This window comes from Acomys minous (genome assembly GCF_964271855.1).
Source record: "Acomys minous genome assembly, chromosome: 17".
Lineage (NCBI taxonomy): Eukaryota > Metazoa > Chordata > Mammalia > Rodentia > Muridae > Acomys > Acomys minous.
Genome location: NC_140500.1, coordinates 73,365,020 through 73,386,046, shown reverse-complemented (window position 1 = coordinate 73,386,046; position 21,027 = coordinate 73,365,020). Strand labels below are relative to the sequence as shown.

General features: G+C 39.8%; 1 gene segment (V, D, J or C); it reads left to right on the top strand.

Annotated features, from left to right (window-relative positions):
- LOC311588791 (Ig kappa chain V-III region MOPC 63-like) overlaps window positions 1-21,027 on the top strand; it is a 615,711-nt gene that overhangs the window by 105,803 nt on the left and 488,881 nt on the right.

Sequence of the window (21,027 nt, the reverse complement as noted above, 5' to 3'; positions counted from 1 at the left end):
AAAAAAAAGACTTAATGTGCCAGGACAAGTCCCCTTTTTGGGAGAAAAGCACAGGGGAAGGTGGTGGGGGTGAGATTGGGAGAAGGGGAGGGTGAGGCCTGTTATCTGTTTGTAAATTGAGTAAATAAATACATTATTGAGAAAAATACAGCCCTAACCTTATCTCTGTCTGACAGTATGGCATCCAAAGATGTTGAAGCTCATAAATTACTAATAGGTTTTCTTAAGTGCATCTTGGAATGGGTGTCAATGAGCTCTCAGCTATGATTTGCTGATTTAAATTCTCCAATATCATCCTTCTACAAAGATTAAAAGATTCTATGCTGAACCTCCTGAGAGGTACAGCATGTGAGGACTCTTGGCTTCCTTAATCAGTGGAGCTTTTGTTTTCATGACTTTCTCTATGTATAAAGACTTCCTATACATTTAGTGCAGTAACAAACTCCCACATCATTATACAGCACCCTGATGATGTTTGTCCTTGGTCCAATGCCATATCACCTGTCAGGGACGCCCAGCTGGAAGCCTTATAGACCAGAATCTGAGGAGACTGGAAACTTTATCAAATATGGTCATCTACTTCACAACTTACCATTTACTGTGATATATGTATTAAAAATATTCTTTTCTTTGGAAATTTTTTATTAACGTATTCATATTATATCTCAATGGTTATCCAATCCCTTGTATCCTCCGATTCCTCTCTCCCTCCCATTTCCCCTTACTCCCCTCCCTTATTACTGTAACTGAGGGGGACTTCCTCCCCCTTTATATGCTTATAGGGTATCAAATCTCTTCTTGGTAGCCTGCCATCCTTCCTCTGAGTGCCACTACGTCTCCCCATCCAATGGTCATGGTCAAATATGAGGCATCAGAGTACATGTGAAAGTCAGACCCCACTCTCCACTCAACTGTGGAGAATGTTCTGTCCATTGGCTAGATCTGTGTAGGGCTTTGAAGTCTACAGCCTGTATTGTCCTTGGCTGGTGCCGTAGTTTGAGCGGGACCGCTGGACCCAAATCTGCCTATCATAACGTTCTTCTTGTAGGTTTCTAGAATCCTCTGGATCCTTCAACTTTGCCATTCTCCCATGCTTCTTTCATCTACAGTCCCAATAGGATGTCCTCCCCTCTGTCAAAGTTTGTTGGTAAGTGAAGACTTTCCTGGGACATGCCCCTTGGGCTAGTGTCCAGATATAAGTGAATATATACCATTTGACTCTTTCTGTTTCTGGGTTAACTCATTCATTATGATCATTTCTAGTTCAATCCATTTGTCCACAAATTTCGAGAATTCCTTGTTTTTAATAGCTGAGTAGTGTTCCATAGTGTAAATGTACCACAGTTTCCTTATCCCTTCTTCTACTGATGGACACATAGGCTGTTTCCATGATCTGGCTGTTATGAATAAAGCTGCTATGAATATTGTTGAACAAATGTTCTTGTTGTGTGCTGCAGCATCTTCTGGGTATGTTTCAAGGAGTGGAATAGCTGGGTCTTAAGGAAGCCCTATTCCTAGTTTTCTGAGATAGCACCAGAAAGATTTGCAAAGTGGCTGTTCTTTTTGTTTAAATAATTTTTCAGATTACATATCAGTGGTTATTCCCACACTTGTATCTTCCGGTTCCCCTCCCTCCCCTCCTTCTTTCACACTATTTCAGTTCCCTAGGCCTGTGACAGAAGGCAACCTCAACCCCCACCATATGATCACAGCATATCTTTAAAAAGGACCAAGAGTTGCAAGCCACAGTCTAGTATATGCTCATATTATCCTTCTCTTATTCCATGACAATCTTCACCAGTTTCCCGGACTTACTTGTCAACTTTCTCTCATGATCACATTTCTAAATCCCACAGGCATTGGCTTTGCACTTGCATCTGAACTAAACACACATGGGCAGGATCAGTGTCCACAGTTCACCATACATCCCCGACTCTCCTCACTTCTCTCCTCTGTCCTTGCTAGGGATGCAGAGCATCAGCAGGCCCATGAACTGAGTAGGGAACTTCATTTAAAGAAGCTGAACAAAGGATTCCAAATCAGTTAGAGCAAGGTTGCAGCTGAGCTTTTACCTCATACTTCAAAGAGAGACTACGGGAACAATATGATAATCTCTTGGTTAAATGTACTCCTTTTCTGATACTGAAGGTTTCACTTGGTAATGATAGATGTCTGGTTGATCTTTTGTCTCCCTTGTTATTTGTTGATTCCATTTAAATGTCTTTCATATATGTATATATGGTAAGAAGCTTCTACTGTAGTAAGTTCCATATGACTCCTCAAATGGTCTTTAGTGTCAGCTGTCTCTTCATATATTCCCTCCTCTACTCATCTCTTCTCCATCACATATCTCATTGAATATGAACAAATTGAGGTGGGCACAGGTGCGCAGGGTTTAAACAATGAGGTCCTCAGTGCATTCTGAGGAGGATGATTGTGTCCCAGAGCCACACAGAAATTGAGCTTGTATCTAGATAAAGCTTTTGCCTCTACTGAAGGCTGAAAGATACTCTGCCAGAGGTTGTCAACCAACCTAGCTATTAATCCTGTGATACACAATGACTGTGGAAGTAACCAGCTTCTGCCTAATAGGATTTAAGGTCCACTCCATGAGATGTAACCCATGCCTGCACTGCTTTGGTAGCCCAGTATCTGACGCCAGATAGACCATGGACCTACGCGAAACTCAGATACTATTGTTCTGCTAAAGAAATACAGCAAGGAAATGACTCTCAATGGCACTCTGTTATATCTGTAGACCAGTGTCTTGCTCAGCCATCATCAGAGAAGCTTCTTCCTCCAGTATATGGGAACAAATACAGAAACACACAACTGGACAAGGTATAGAGTGAGAGGCCTTTAAACACTCATTTTTAAATGGAATGTCTTCATCAAAACTCCCTGCAAAAGGTAGGTGGAAAATTTGTGAAAGCCAGAAGGAATGGATGAAACCAAGGATATAGTGTTTACCAGACACAATAGTTACTCTATGGGCCAGAAGAAGGTTCTGGGTCCTTTGGAACTAGAGCTAGTAATAGGTGTGAGGCTCTAGTTGTGGATGCCTGGAAAGAAGCTGGAGTCCTGTGCAAAAGCACCAAGTCCAAGTAATTGGAGAGCCAACTAAATCATAAGTTTAAAACACTGATATGTCAGACAAAATGAACTAATTTTATTAATTTATTTTTTTTAAATCGGTTCTTTCTATGTATCTCAGGCTAGCTAAAGATTGCTTTGTAGCCCAAGATAACCTGAACTCATTGTAAATTTCATGTATGAATGTGGAGAGCCGCGCTCTGAGTTGGCGCTAATTTCCTATCTCCTTTGTCTGGGATGAGCCTAATAAACGAGTCAATGCACATGCGACAGTTTGTACAGCCACGCTTGATCACCGCCCAGCCCGGGGCATCATAGTTGGTGAAGACCTAATAGCCAATCCGTTTCGCACACGCTGCCCTGGGGCCCCGGGACCTACTTAAGCAGGGCGCCCTTTGTGCTCTGCGTCTTCCTCCTTCATTCTTCAATAAAGTGGTTTGCAGAAGGATCCTGGTTCCCGCATCTTTCTTGCTGGCAAGGGGGCTGCGCGGGACATATGAACATCTTGATTGATAGAATTCCATGAGTACTCTATCATATGTAAATTAACAAAAATTAATATTATGTTAATGCTTTGTCTTACTTACAGAAAATCCTCTAATATTTACTATTTCTTGTCACAGATAATGGGTAGCCACAGCCACTCATCCAGAGATTAAGATATTTTGTTCTAGAGCAGCAAAGCAGAGGTTAGCCTTGCACTGTCTCAGGATAGTTTTCATCTCACACTGACTTTCTCTGGGTCTCCATGCACAGTGGTGTCCATGGAAGAGAATGCTGTCTCACAAGCTCAAAGTTGTAAACTTCAGACAGCCTGGATCCAAAGCCTGGAACAGATTAATCTGTGTTATTGTCAGTCGCTGGCTTGTAGTTCATTTTTAACATTGCCCCATGGATTTTAACAGACTAGGACATACCAGAGTGTGGAAACTAAATATGTGGGGAAAGTAGTAGCTAAGGACTGTCAGGTTTTTTTCTATTATACATAAAGGAAGGTGGAAATTTTATCTACCAAGTCCGCAGTGCCCATGTTTAGCTGTAGGAGTCTAGTTTTTCCTCTTTTTTTTTCTTTTAGGTTTTTCAAGACAGGTTTTCTCTGTGTAGCAGTCCTGTCTGTCCTGAACATGCTGTTGTTGACCAGGATGTCCTCAAACTCACAGAGATCCCTCTGCCTCCCAAGTGCTAGGATTAAAGCTGTGTGCCACCACACCCAGCTTGCAGGAGTCTTTGGATTTGTAAGACCCTTGTTTCCATGTGTCCAATCTGAAGGAGCAGCAGGACATGACAAGAAAGCACAGTCTGAACTCACTGCAACTCTCTCAAAGTATAGGACAAAGTTTAGTAAATATCGAGAGCACATGACAACTGATTAGACCCTGACAGTGGCAGTTACTCATCTGTTATATTCTTCATCTTGACATAGGGAACTTCACAAATCTGTACAGTGTCTGTTTCTCCCTTATGTTGGTTTGTTAGCAGAAAATAGATGACATCTGAATATGATTATCACAAGTTATTGAACATTTTATACCTGAAAAATAGATGTATAAAATTATGTGTTGTGCAAAACAAAAAACCATGTGTTTTAATTAAATGCATATTTAATTTTCAAAAAATTCTTGTATTAATGCTAATATCTTAACTTGGAGAGAGAGAAAGAGCACAACAAAGCATAGGAGAATACAAAGTTGGATGAGTAGAAAGGAGGGAAGATCTGGTAGGGTGGGAGAAAGGGAAACATGATCAAAATATATCATATAAATTTTTATTTAAAGAATTGGGGTAAAGACTGAAAATGGCAGTCATAAAAATCCCTTAAGATATGCATAAGCTGCTCTGTTTTGCCAACTGCAAGTACCTCTAAGAGAAGAGCAGGTGTCCCTCTGCACATCAGCTTTACTGAGATGCTCTGCATAGTTTCTCATTAGGCAAAGGCCTGGGATGCTCAAAGAATCTTCAAAGCAGCTTGTCTATGATCTAAAAAGGGATTTCTAGTCCTGTTCTAAGAGATGGTATCAGCTGTTCTTCTGTCATGGGTGGTGCTGCTGCTCTGGGTACCACGTGAGAGTGTGTCCAGAAATTTGGGGAGCTTCTATTGCAGCCATGTATATTTACCATGTCTCTGGGCTCTTTATCATGGGAATTATAACATTTTAAATTTTGTTTTAACTTTGGCAGGTTTCATTTTATTTTGGAACATCTTAGAGTGATGCTTGTGACTTAAATCACAAGTGTCAGATGTTTCACACTGAGATGGTTTCAGCACATCGGTAACTGTGTATTTATCACTCCAGGCTCCACTGGGATTCTGTGCTAACCCAGTCTCCAGCTTACTTGGCTGTGCCTCTGGGACAAAAGGCCACCTAATACTGCAAGTCCTGTGAAAGCTTCACTGATGTACTATACAATAATAGTATGCAGTGATATCAACAGAAACCAAAACAGTCTCACATGCTCCTGATTCATAAAACATCCAATGTAGATTCTTGTGTCTCTGCAAGGTTCAGAGTCAGATCATCTTAGATAGACTTCACATTCACCAATAATCCTGTGGAGACCACCTAGGCTGCAATCCATTATTTTCAGCAGCATAAGGAATTTCCTCCTACAGTTCTCTATGTCTAAAGAACCAGCTCCTGGGACTGCTGCTCACTGAGGTTCCAACTCACATATTTCTTCCTCCCTAGGCATCGCCAGCAAAGACCTCTAGGAGGTTTCTCAAAAGAAAAAACAGTGTCTGGCTAAATTTATGCCAATTTGACACAGGATGAAGTCATCTAAGAGTAAGGAAAACCAATTAATAAAATGCATCAACAAGGCTGGGCTATAAGAAAATCTGTAGACATTTTTTTAAATGAGTAATTAACATAAGTGGTCCTACCAGATTTGAGTGAGGCCATTTTGGGACTTGTGGTCCTGGGATATATATATGAAAACAGGTGGAGTTAGTCATGTGAGCAAGCCAACAAATAGGATCCCTCCATGGACTCTGCATCAGCTCCTGCCTCCATGTACCTTCCCTCCTCTTAGGGTTCCTGTCCTTTTACTTCTTTTACTGAGGGACTATGGGTGTAGAAGTATAAGCCAAAAAAGTCATTTTCTTTCAAGTTGTTTTTGTCATGGTATTTCACCATAGGAATTAGTGACCCAACTAAGACAACATGTAGAACCATGAAAAAGAAAAATTTTATACTGATGTGTGTGTGTGCCCCCATACTTTTAAAAATTAATTTCCTGGCTAAATGATGACCTCTATCATTTTTTGAAATATTTTGGTGTTTTTTTTAACTTTTTGAATAGGTGATGTTACTATGTTTGAAAACTTTCCCTATTCATTTAAATTAAAGGGCCTTATATATTTAGGGTTGTTAGTTATCTGACTCTCAAACACAGGTTATATTCTAACATTTTGTTTTATTTTTCATTACATCCACTGGTGAGATCTTCTATTTTGATAAAAGTTCTCACTACATAGTCCAAGCTAAACTGTAATGCCCTATAGACACTGGTCTGGATTTGAACTTATGGAACATGTTCTTCTTCCTGCTGAGTGCTGAGATTCCAGTTTGTGTCATCATGCTCAGATCTTTTTCACTTCCAGATGTCCGCACTTTGCAAGTGAAGTAATTCTAGAAGTCTGGGTGTGCCACATGCCCATCCATGCCCATCTTGGCCTTTTATAGCCTTCCAAAAGGAGTGGGAGATCTCAGTAAAATGATTTTCGATAAATACTCTACTGCACTCAGATATATATTTCTACATTTTCCAATTTTACAGCCAAAACCCATTATACATACAATTGTGTCCACTAGGTCTCAAACCAGGAAAAACTGACTAACAGATTCCATTAGCATATTAAAGCAGACATGGCAGACCAGGTTCTCCCAGCATCCCCTAATTTCCACCTGCTACAGAGCCCTCCTGGCTGGCACACCACACCCTTTACCCTGAACTCTCTAGTCCAAATATTGGGTGGTGCTCCTCTTTCCCCACACCCTTTAGACTCTATATAATCCATGCACTTTGATTACCTGGCCCTTTTTTCATCTACCATTTATATAAGCTTCTGCTCTGGCTCTCTCAGATCCCCTCCTCACTCTCTTCACATGGCCAGGTTCTTTATGGACATGTTGACTATGGGCTCTCCCAGATGTGCCTGCATCCAACTATGTTCTCCCTTTTATCTACAACAGATTTTCTTCCCCACTATACCTAGAGACATTCATGACCTTCCTTTTCATTTTATTTTTATTCATCTGATCTAAATGTGCATGGTAAATATTATGTAAAAACATGGTGTAAAGATGAAGGTATTCCTTGCTTTTAAAAGCTGAGTATTATTCCATAGTGTAAATGTACCACAGTGTCTTTATCCATTCTTCTACTGAGGGACATTTAGGCTGTTTCCATGTTCTAGGTATTATGAATAAGGCTGTTATAAACATTGTTGAACATATGTCCTTGTTGTGTGCTGGAGCATCTTCTGGGTATATTCCAAGAAGCAGAATAGCTGGGACTTGAGGAAGCTCTATTCCCAGTTCCCTGAAATAGTGCAAGATAGACTTCCAAAGTGGTTCTACTAGTCTGCATTCCCAGCAGCAATGAAGGAGTGTTCCTCTCTCTCCACATCCTCGCCAGCATGAGATGTCACTTGAATTTTTGATCTTAGCCATTCTGATAGGTGTAAGATGGAATCTCAGAGTTATGTTGATTTGCATTTCTCTGATGACAAACGACATTAAGCATTTCTTTAAGTGTTTCTCAGCCATTCTATATTTCTCTGTTTAAAATTCTCTGTTAAACCCCAAATTTGTGGACAAATGGATTGAACTAGAAATGATCATAATGAGTGAGTTAACACAGAAGCAGAAAGACTCAAATGGTGTACATTCATGTTTGTCTGGACACTAGTCCAAGGGTCACATCCCATGAAAGTCTTCACTATCGTGAAAGTGGGATAGAGGTGAGGACATCATATTGGATTCGCGATGAGAGAAGTATGGAAGAATGGAGAAATAAAATGATCCAGAGGGTTCTAGAAACCTACAAGCGGAACATTATGAATGGCAGATTTGGGTCCAGGGATCCTGCTCAAACTATGGCACCAGCCAAGGACAATACATGAAGTAAACTTTTAACACCGAACCAGATCTACCCAATGGATTGGATAGTCTCCATCATTGAGTGGAGAGTGGAAAGTGGGGATTGACTTTCATATGAACTTGGGTGGACCATATTTGACCATGTCACCTTGATGAAGAGACCTTGTGGCCCTCAAAGGAAGGATAGCAGGCTACCAAGAAGAGACTTGATACCCTATGAGCATATATAGGGGAAGGAGGTTCCTCATAGTCATAGTATTAGGGAACGGGAGTATGGGATAAGCAGGAGGGAGGGAAGAATGGGAGGATACAAGGGATGGGATAACAATTGAGATGCAATATGAATGAATTAATAAATGAAGAAAAAGATGAAGACAAAACTCAGTATACATAAATTAAAATTAAAATAAAGAAATACAAAAAGACCCTTCAAAAGAAAACCCCCAAAAAACAACAACAAAAAATCAACCACAACAAAAACTATTCTAGAGGACACTTTTAGATAAAACCTAAGAAAATCAGTGGTTTCAGGGATAATGAAAATCCATTTTGTTTCTGGAGAAGTCCCTTTATAGGCTTCACAATCCCAAGTGGCCAGTTGTAAACATATGTACATATGAGGAACACTAAGTTGACTCACTAGGATACACATGTGTGTATCTTTGTGTGTGCATGCATGTACCAATCATAATTAAAGAAGAAAAAGAATAAGAAGAGGAAGAAGAAGAAGAAGAAGAAGAAGAAGAAGAAGAAGAAGAAGAAGAAGAAGAAGAAATCTTGAATCTGACAATTCAGGACACAGGAGGTGTTGATGTGGGAAAGGAAGAAGTGGAAATGATACAAATACATTACTTGTGTACCAGTAACCTCTATTGAGGTAGGTCTCACACCATCTCTATGCCTGTCCCTGTACCTGCAGATACTGATTCTAGTGGTCAGACTGCCATCCATCAGCCTGGGGAGATCCTAGAGTCTCCCTTGAAAAGTGTCTACCACCCCCCGGGACAGGGAGGACCTTCCCTATACTGATACAAACTACAATTTGCTCCAATACCAGCACTATCCACAACAGACTGCCAGAGCAGACTCTGTATTACCATGCTTCTGCTAGTGCTTATGGGGATCCCTATTTGAATCTGGGGTGTATCTGAGATTAAATTCGCACTCAGATCAAGGACATGGTGCTTAATGATTTTTAAGTTTTCATTGTCCTCATACCCATGAAATCCATATTTGGTGACAAAGCAAATCTCTAACAATAAATTCCAAAGTTACAAGGCAAATTCCTCTGAAAGAAACAGCTGTGAACATTCATATACAGACAGTGAATGTGACTGAACACAGACGCCTGATGCTTTATCTTGTCCCCTTACACCTGTCTGTAATCTAAAAAAACTTCAAAGACAGCAGCAACTAAGTCAAAAGAAGCAGAGAAACAAATCAAATTACTTATATCAAACAAATCACTTATATCAAAACGCTAGTCCAAGGGATACATCCCATAAAAACTTTACTTACCAAGAAAGTGGGTCAGAGGAGAGGACATCCTATTGAGACTTTAGGTGAGAGTAGCATGGAAGAATGGGGAAATAGAAGGATCCACAGGGTCCTGGAAACCTACAAGAAGAACTTTATGATAGGAAGATCTGGGTCCTGGGGTCTTCCTCAAACTAAGGCACCAGCCAAGGAGAATATAGGCAGTAAACTTCGAACCCCTACCAAGACCTAGCTGACCAACAAGATTTTCTCCATTGGTGAGGGGAGAGTGAGATCTGACTCTCACATGAACTCTTGTGCCCCTTTTCTGACTACATGCCCTGGATGGGGGGGCCTGGCGGCACTCAGAGAAAGGATAGCAAGTTAACAAGAAGAGACTCGATATTCTAAGAGCAAATGTAGGAGAAGGAGGTCTCCCTCAATCACAGACATAGGGGAGGGGGGAAGTGAGAGGGAGGGAGGAATGGGAGGAAACAGGGGAAAGGCTAACAATCGAGATGTAATATGAATAAATTAAGAAAAAAAGAAATAAGGAAGTGTGGTAAGATTTATGCTACTTTTATTTACTTAATTATTTTCTCCATTCCCCCTTTAGGTAATATTTCCATAGGGTGTGTACAGTTAAGAGGGATCAAGTAGTTCTTGAAATAACTTAGATTCTTTACATACTACATCCATAATGCACTCCCCCAAATAACACCACAAAAAGACTAGAAGATAAACATTCAATAGAATAGGATTCAACTAAAAGCCAGATGGTGTTGCCTCCTGCCTTTAATTTCAGCATGTGGGAGTCAGTGATTGAAGGATCTTTATGACTTCAAGGCTTCCATGGTCTAGAGAATGAGTTCCACAACATCAAAGAATACACAGAGAAACCCTGTCTAATAGATTTCTTAATGAAAATTAGAAATAAAAAAACAAAAATATTTAAGATAGACTTTATGGCTTTGTAAGAGAAATGTGATGTTCTAGTACACTTTCTTCTGCACCAATTTCCAGATGGTAAAACAGGGGCAGATGCCCTTAGGGCAGTAGTACACACTCTGCTGAGCTGATTTGCATGTTGAGTCATTATATAACAGCCTAGACTACTTCAGTAGCAGCTGCTATGAGCCTAAAAATCATCCTCTCTTCCAGATCTCTGAGATGGAGACAAACACACTCCTGCTATGGGTGCTGCTGATGGGGTTCCAGGTGAGAAGGTGCAGAGAAGTGTTGAGAGCATCCACTGTGACAATCATGTTTTTTCATGCCACTGGGCTTTTGATCATTATAATTAAGGCATTTGTAATTGATTTTGTTTTCCATTCACTTTGATTTTTCTAGATTCTCAGAGTGATGTCCACAAATATTCATAACATTTTAAAACGAAAATGTCATTTTCTTGGAAGATCTTTATACATACATGACTATGATCTGTGTGTTTGTCATTCCAGGTACCACTGACAACATTGTGCTGACCCAGTCTCCAGCTTCTTTGCCTGTGTCTCTAAGCCGGACGGCAACCATCTCCTGCAGAGCCAGTGAAAGTGTCAGTATTTCATTTTATAATTATATGCACTGGTACCAAAAGAAACCAGGACAGCCTCCCAAACTCCTCATTTATGGAGCGTCCAACGTAGCATTCGGAGTCCCTGATAGGTTCAGTGGCAGTGGTTCTGCGACAGACTTCATACTCAACATCCATCCTTGGAGGCTGATGATGTTGCAACTTATTACTGTCTGCAGAGTAGGAATTCTCCTCCCACAGTGCTCCAGGGTTAAACAAAAACTTTCTGGGCTGCAATCACTGAGGCTTAGTCTTTCAGTTCTCTTACTCTTTGACATTCCTCAAGAAATCTCTAACCTTCTTTGTGAAAATATCTTAAGTGATGAAGCAAGCTCTCATAAAGTGAGTTGTATGTGTGCCTCCATCCTACATGATTTATAATTTTATAATTTCCCAATAAAATATAGATGTTTATGGCTTCTTATTACTTATTCTTTATTCATTTAAATTTTTATTTACACATTTATCTTTGGGTAAATTTTCCTTTTTCTCTCCTAGTTCACTGACCACATATCTGCATATTCCCTCTCACCCTCTGTATTCTTTCTTTTTCATTCATATTACTTAGAATTTATTTCTAATTTAATTCTGAAAATAAAAAAGATAATAAAAATCGATTACATCACTTAACCAAAGACATTTGTGTGTGTGTGTGTGTGTGTGAGAGAGAGAGAGAGAGAGAGAGAGAGAGAGAGAGAGGGAGGGAGGGAGAGAGAGCGAGAGAGAGAGAGAGAGAGAGAGAGAGAGAGAGAGAGAGAGAGAGACTCTGTATGAAAGGATTACTTGCAGAAGTAAGTTCTTTCTTTGCACCATGTCTGAAAATCAAATTCATGTCATCAGTCTTGGCTGTTAGCACCTTTCCTGTTACCAGCTGAACAAACTGTGAAGTCCAATGTACAGACTATTTCCTTCAATTATTTATTTTCATTTTAAATTATGTGTTTAAAGAGGGTGCATGAATGACTGTCCTTAGCATTCAGACTCCAGGGAAATGAAAATGCGGGAGACTTTGAGCTAGTTGGTGTGGTTGCTAGAGACCAAATTGGGGTCCTCTGCAGGAAATAGGTGCTCTTCACTGCTAACCTATTTATCTGCCTTTCATAAAGGTGCTTTTTAGTTTTACCAACTCCTCTGCCCTAGGACAACAAAAATTAATGTAAGCTTTGTTAACCACTATGTAAACTAAAAAGTTTTGAGTAGATAAAATTGTCAGTTAATCTTTCAGATACAGGCTTATATTCTCACACCTTTGTATTTATTTTTAAATTTCTTTTATTTGTTTATACTCACAAGTAGCCTGATGCAGTTACTTAGAAACATAAGACAGTATAAGTACCTTTTATTTGCCTGGTGTAATTGTGATCTCAGAGGTCTACTCCCTCAGCCTACTAACACAGGCCTGGTCCTGAACATTTCTAACCTCTGTACAATCTAATCTACCATCATTTCTAACTGGTTCTGATCTGTGGCTAGCGGGTTCAACTCAGCTGTTCTGTCTCAAACTCCTCTTTAAGCTGATTGATTCAACCTTGTTTCCCTCTCAACTTCTGACTGAATTATGCTTCCTGGCTTCTAACAAACTTTAGAAATCATTCTAATCTTCTCTCAAACTCATTCTATGGCAATTTCCGTCTTTGTCTGTGCCTAGCTTGCTATCTCTTCAAAATCTCTCAGTAAATATCTCCTGGTAAAACTTCCTCTGAATTCCATGATCTGCAATGAACTCAAATCTACTGTGCTGCCTTTCAACTCAAGTAACTCAAGCAAACTAAACTGAACTGTATTGAATAGGACTCAGAGATTTGCATGCCTCTGTCTCCTGCATTCAGGGACTAAAAGCATGTACCGCCACTCCTGGACTTAAGCTTTTTTTCACATGAAACTTATGCTATACCAGGCTGGCCTTGAACTCAAAAACTGGCTTGCCTCAGTCTCCTGGGATTAAAGGCAATTCTGTATTGCAGCTGGATCACACAGAAACAGAACATCTTTGGATGTGATCTCTTGACAGAGCAGCCATGTTCTGAATTAACATTATCTATATATGGGAGTCATCTTCATCTTCATTTTATTATTCCAGGGTAAGGTATATAAAGGTTCCAAGGGTTATGGGCAGGAGCAACTGATTGGTCACAACACAATACCTAATTATCATACATTGGCCACCTGGGATCTAATGGTCCCATTTGCTCAATAACTATCTTCCCATTTATTAACATCTTTGGAAATAAATGCACAGAAGAGACCACCTTTCCCATAAAGTGAGGACCTGGTGGGACAGTCCAATGTGATAGAACTTTGGCTCATTTTAGGATGGACTTATCTGCTGCTGTATCTATTACACACCTACATCAAAATTTTAGAGTTAGATTTCCCCAATATATAAGTGATCCAGTAGACTTGTGGGGTGTTCTCTCTTACTGGCATGGTTGAGGATTGCCCAATAGGAAGTTTAAAGGTGGTAGAGATTTTTTTTTATCATATTAGGATTTACAATCTTGTTTCCCATGAAAGCCTTTGCTACAGAGCAGTCACACAGATTTAGGAGGTACAAGGGCAATTGAATCAGTTTTTTTGTAAATCTCCTTTAAGGGGCCCCGTCTCTACACACTTAATGGTTTAGAATTAGACAATGTTGTTAATTGAAAAGCTTAGGTGAGAGAGAAGGTTGGGTATGAGGCAGCTCCAATGTCCCAGGTAGCCAGGACACATTTGCTCTAATGTTTGTTTCTTAGTCCCAGGCATGACTGCCTGTGTCTTGTGTTCATTCCTTCAAACGTAAGATTGTTTAAGAGCATTGTTTTGCCTTCAATGTCTGTTATTTTCCTCTCTAAACTGGATTGCACTCTTAGTATGAAATCAGTAACAGTCTTTGTTGGTTTTATTTAGGAAAATTAATTAAGATGCCTCTCCTTGTCCTGTGGAAAAGGGGGTTAAAATACTCCAGGCCAGGAGTGCACATAAGGAAACATGCTCAAAGCTGTCAGCAGAGAAGAAAGCATGCTGAACCCCTCTTGAAAAGTTACCCTGGCATAACATTTCAGAACAATTTCAGTTTATTAATTGAGCATGTGGGGGATGCCCTTGTTGTGCTCCTATTTTTTTATTATGTACTTCGCCCATTCAAGCATGCAATTGTCATTCACTGCTAAACAGGGCTTCCCAGTATACAAACAGAGAACTAAGGAAAGTAGATAAGCATAGATCTCTCCAGTCTTAGGGAGTAGGAAGGTTGTTATTGAAACTTGTAAAATAGATTGGGTTAAAGGGGCATGAATTCTGTCCTTATATATCTTGTAAATAGTTCTTTCAGTCTGTTGCCAGGAGTTTATACCAAGCCAGTGGATGTTTCCTGAATATACATAGCTTAAACAGAAATGTCCATATGGATGAAGTTTCTGGATTCCTGAGCCATTGTACCTGAGTCAGCTAGTGAATATTATTCCATTATCTCTGAGACTATGAAGCTGCCCATGCTTGAGGTGATGGTGCAGTAGATGGTGGTAGCAAGGATGCAGGAGCGATTATCTGGGTGTTTTTATCAGAATACTGTTCTCCATAGGTAATAAAGTCTCATAGGGGAAAAATGCAAGGGAAGTGAGACAGTTGTTGTGAGCTCAGGAGTAATTTTTGATAGAACAAATCAATTGTCTTTTCTATAATGGGTAAGCCAGCTGTGGACAAACCTCAGAGCTTTCATCCTCATTTGACCCAACCCTTTATCTTCCTGTGTTTTTTCCTCTAGTGAGTAAATCTTAGGTTTGGTGTTTCCCCTATGCATTATTGGATGGCAGCCTGCACAGGCAGGAAAGAGAGTGGCAAAAGATGTTTTCCAGAACTTCCTTTGTATGAACCAGGTAGGCAACACTGGTCCAAATGTCTGACTCAGAAATGTCCACTGACAGGACCTGTGGTGCAAATTAAAGTACCTCATTTTAGAATCCTATATCTTCTTTCTGGGATATTTTAAGTCCTCCTGATTTAAATAAGGCTCTGAGAGAACACATTTTCAAATCTAACTGATGTAATGTTCTGTTCCCATTTGTAGAAAAGAGAGGAAGTGCAACCAGTGGAGGCCAACATTCCTGAGAAAAGTCCTGCTCTTGGAGACTGGAATGTCCTAACAAGCACAAATCTTCCCAGAAATTTAAAAGGCTAGCAACCATCTTAGAGGTTTTTAACTGGTTGTTACATTGCCAAATTCTTATAACAGGTGAAAAGTTTATTTCCTAGAATGAGTTGGGCTGTTAGTGCATGGAAAGAGGCTGGGAGGACCTTTGGCCACTATCAAGGAGTCACCCTGACTGAGTGCCTTCAGATACCCACAGACCATATCTAGTCCCACAAGAATTCACAGCCTAAAAATAAAGGGGAACAAATGAGAGGAGAGGACAGATATTCAGGAGGGATGATTAGGCAAAAATGCCAATGCTAGGGGTGAAAGAGAGTGGATAATCCCAAGGCATGCATGGTCCAGAGATCCCTGATCCAGCACCATCTCCAGGTCTCATTTTTTCCAGGGGTCATTGGCCACTGGCCCATGAGGCCAAAAGGAACAGAAGCAGTGAGCATGATTCAGATGGCTGTAAGTATGGCAGAAAGAGTTTTTGGCACTCAGTTTCATGGAAAAATCTCATTCTATTGTTACAGAGGTAAATTATACAAGGGTCCTTTGTGCAAAGGGTAAGATTGTTATAACACAGTGCCTAATAATATAGGCAAGAAGGGCTTATTGGTCATGACACAGTTCCTAATTATCATATTGGTAGGAAAGCCTAAGTGTGAATTATGTGCTGAATCATGCATCACTTGCAGGATGTTTTGGGCAGGGTCAACCTGCAAATACTGTCAGACGTCTGTGCTTAGAGTTCTTCAGATAAGATCATGCAGAGAAGAGGAAGCCGTGCTGAGAAAAGGAGTCTTCCATTTTGCACCAAGCTTGGAGAGCTATCTGGATAGAGTGTACTGTAACCTTAATAGCGGTGTCTTCCACCAGTAATCTTAGAACGAAATAGAAATTTTTATAGAATACTTAAAGTCATGGATACTCAAAAATAGAGCAATGTTCCCTGTAATGTCATAATGTTGGTTAATCAAAATATTTATGCATAGCCAGGTTATGATCCCTACTCACCTAGGAACACCAAACTTTATCTGTTGTCAACATAAATTTGTAAGAAGACCAAATGGTTCACATACTTAGATATAAATGATGAATTTTCTGCAGTCCATTACATGCTGATTATCAATATCTTTTTAATTTGAGGATCCTTCAAACTAAACCACCTAATCCTTTAGAACTATGGTTCCCCAAGAGTTTCAAAACTGCTTTTGCTTCATTGGACACACACTGTCACTGTCATGAGACCTATTTGAAATGTCTAACTTAGAAGTTAATGTCTTCCAATAGGCAGAGAGAATCTTCCTTAGTGCCTTTATTAATGGCATCTCTTAGAAAATAACAACATAAGTCATTGGAAAAAGTGCAATATCCTCTTGTGTTGCTCTTGATTTATTGAAGAACTCAGTCAGAAAACAATTCAAGGAATCAAAGGAAAATGGGACCGCAGTGGTGGTGTGCCATTGGCCCTGCTGCTTCCATGGCCTCCACCTCCTTGAGGTCCTCCATGTCTGCACAGTGAAGCTGGAGGGATCCAGAGAAACAGCCAGGTGCAAGGCCCTGGATGAGGAACAGTGTGCAGCCATGGTGGATAGTGAGGGAGCAGGGGAAGATGGGGAGTATGCCACATGCCAGTGGAGGGCTCAAATGGAGTAACCAGCACAGCCAATCCTGGTTTGCAGCCTCCTGGAAATCAACAGCTCAGCACACTTATAGTGGAACATCTCAAGGGTTGTGGCCTATTTTAGAGCTTCCATAGGTACTGTCTGCATGATGTGGACACTAAGCCAGCTTAGCAAAACCTGAGATAGAATGTGAATTATTTTGTGTAGAAACATCTGGACAAACAGGAGTGGAACGTTTCATTGAACTAGAACCAGTTGCAAAATAGGCTGAGGCAGAACTTGGTTCAGTCTGGCATGCTGGAAGCAGGAGTGGACAGGATCATTTCACAAGTAGTCGACCCCAAACTGAACCATGTCTTCAGGCCACATATAGGGTGGGCAATCCATGAGTTCCTGACAGACCAGCAAAAAAAAATGGAGCTGTGCCAGCTCCCCCAACCAAACCTGAAATACTGGATCCTCTAACACCATCCCAAGATGCCTCCTAATACTATACCTGATAACTTTGGAAGACACCATTCAATGAAGAAATGGATTCCTCTTTCATATGAATGTAACTTTAGTCAACCAAGTCACTATCAGGATTGGAGCTTTACTGGGTTGGTGTCAATGTAGATGGAAAGCAAGTCTACAGTGGGACAGTTGTCCATACTTGCTCATGCTTTGAACTGCCTTTTGATCATCTGTCAAGGATGGGACCCCAGTAGACGTACATAGGTTTTAGCACTGTGGTGATTTTAGCTGCCCTGGATAAACCTTTATACTTGAACATGGACACTGCATGAAGCTATTACACATGCTGTGTGCTCTGCAGTATGCAGGAGGCAGGCTGGAAGCTAGTGGGTTTGGACAGCCAGCAACATCAGGAACGGCTGTTTGACTGTGGGTTTGATGTTGTTAAGAGTTTAAGTGGGGATGTGCAGCCATTAGCATTGGGAACATGAGGTGGTTGGGACCTCTCTGTGCTTGGGGACTTAGGAGTTTCCTTTCCCTTGTCAGAGATAGCATTGAAGTCCTAGAGTGAATAAAGAAAGTAAGACTTGGGAAAGACCCACAGTCACTGTTCTGGCATATCCCGATTCACAGAGCTAAGACACTGTGGTTGTGGTGCTCAGTTCTCATGTTTGTGTTTTTAGAGAAAAAACTGCTAATAAATAGCTCACTTTTTGCAATAAAGTCATGTAGTGATCTTGAAAGAAGAAATAACGACAATGATTACACAGCTTCCCAACATCTTATGGATGTCATGCTGAGAGGTGAACAACAGCATGCACACTAACCTAGAGAAAGAGAAACAGATATAAATTAATAAAAACAAAGATAGAAGACATTGCTTGCAGCACATTGAAATGAAAATCAAAGGCTTATTGGAGAGTACTTTTAATTTTATATTTAAAAACCTTTTTAAAAATCTAAGAAAAACTCATGCTTGTCTAGACACATATTACATAACAAGATTAAATGAAAAGAATATGGGGGAATCCAAAATGGCTTCACAAATTGCACACCATGTCTGATCAGCAGGAGAACCAGGACTGCACAGAAACCTAAAGACCAAACTGAGATCAACAAAACACCAGTGCTGCTGAACTCCATGTGAGAGAGATACAAACTGTGTGGATCATGGATTGGTCTGCACCCTAGCCACCCAGCTAAGCCATAGAAAAATCCCAGATGAAGGCTCACATTAGCCACCAAACAGATGAAGAAAATGAATATTGAATAAATCCTATAAAGAATTACAGAAAAGTTCAATCAAATGGGAAAAAGAAATGAATAAGACTGTTCATGGTGTAAAGAGAGAATAAGAAGCAACAAAGAAAACATAAGCTGAGGCAGTCTTAGAGTTGGAAAACATAAAGAAGAGACCAGGAACAACAGACACAAGCCACAGCAACCAAACACAAGAGATGGAAGCGAGAATATCAAGTGTGGAAGATACGATCAAAGAAAACATTAAAACTAAAACGTTCCTGATACAAAACACTCAAGAAACCGGGGAACACTATAAAGAGACCAAATCTAAGAAGAACAAGAATAGATGAAGGAGAAGACTCCAAGCTCCAAGGTCCAGAAAACATTTTCAAACAAATCATAGAAGACAATGTTACCAATATAAAGAAAGAAATGATAATAAACATACAAGAAGCCTACAGAACTCCAAATAGATTTGACCAGAAAAGAAAATCCTCCCACCACATGTTAACCAAAACAATGAATGTACAGGAAAAAAGAAAATCCTGTCACCACATAAAAACCAAAACACTAAATGCACAGAACAATGAGAGATTATTAAATGTTGCAGGAAAAAAAGGTCAAGTCACATAAAAAGGGAAACCTATCAAAATTACATGGGACTTCTCAACAGAGACCATGATATCTAGAAGGGCCTGAACAGAAGTCATGCAAATATTAAAACGGGATACATTGAACGTAGTGCTAAGAGGAAAATTCATAGCACTAAGTGCCTTTGAGAGAAAATTTAAATATCCCACATAAACAATTTAACAACACAGCTACATGCCCTAGAAAAACATGTAGCAAAAGCACTCAAGAGGAGTAGACTTCTAGAAATAATCAAACTCAAGGCTGAAATCAATAAATTGGAAACAGAGAACAATTCAAAGAATTAACAAAACCTAGAGCTGGTTCTTTCAGAAAATGAACAAGATAGACAAACCATTAGCCAAACTATCTAAAAGGCAAAGAGACACTATCCAAATCAACAAAATCAGAAATGAAAAGGGAGACAAAACAACAGACACTGAAGAAATACAAAGAATCATAAGATCCCATTTTAAAGGCATATATGCCACAAAATTTGAAAATCTAATGTAAATGAACAATTTTCTTGATCGACTCCACTTGCCAAAATTTAATCAAGAACAGATAAACCAATAAAACAGTCCTATTTCTCCTATAGAAATAAAAACAATTATTGATAGTCTCCCAACCAAAAAAAAAAAAAAAAGCCCAAGGCCAGATGGTTTCAGCGCAGAATTCAACCAGACCTTCAAAGAAGAGCTAATACCAATAATCTTCAAGCTACTCCAAAAAATAGAAATGGAGGGAACTCTACAAAATTCATTCTATGAAGCCACAGTTACATTGATACCTGAGCCCAACAAAGACCCACCAAAAACACAGAACTTCAGACCAATTTCTCTTATGAACATTGATGTAAAAATACTCAATACTGTATTCACAAAACGAATACAACAACATATCAAAGATATCATTCACCATGACCAGATAGGCTTCACTCCTCGCATGCAAGGTTGGTTTAATGTTCAGAAATCCATAAATGTAATCCACCATATAAAAAAACTGAAAGAAAAAAAACCCACATGATCATCTTCTTAGATCCAGAAAAAGCATTTGAAAAAATCCACCACCCTTTCACATTTACAGTTTTGGAGAGATTGGGAATACAAAGCACTTAACTAAACATAATAAAGGCTACATACAGCAAGCCAGTAGCCAACATCAAATTAAATGGAGAGATACTCAAGGAAATTCCCCTAAACTCGGGGACCAAACAAGGCTACACACTTTCTCCATATCTCTTCAATATAGTTCTTGAAGTTCTAGCCAGGGCAATAAGACAACAAAAGGAAATCAAGGTAATCCAAATGGGAAAGGAGGAAGTCAAATTATCCCTATTTGCAGGTGATATGTTAGAGTACACAAGTGACCCCAAAAATTCCTCCAGAGAATTCCTACAGCTGATAAACACCTTCAGCAAATTGGCAGAATACAAAATTAACTCAAAAAAGGACGTAGCCTTCCTATATACAAATGACAAACATGCAGAGGAAGAAATTTTAAAAGCTACACCCTTCACGATAGTCACAAGCAATATAAAATATCTAGGAGTAACTCTAACCAAGCAAGTGAAGGACTTGTTTGAAAGAAATTTTAAATCTAAAGAAAGAGATTGAAAATAACATCAGAAGATGGAAGGATGTCCCTTGTTCATGGATCAGGACAATTAACATAGTAAAAATGGCCATCTTACCAAAAGCAGTGTACAGATTC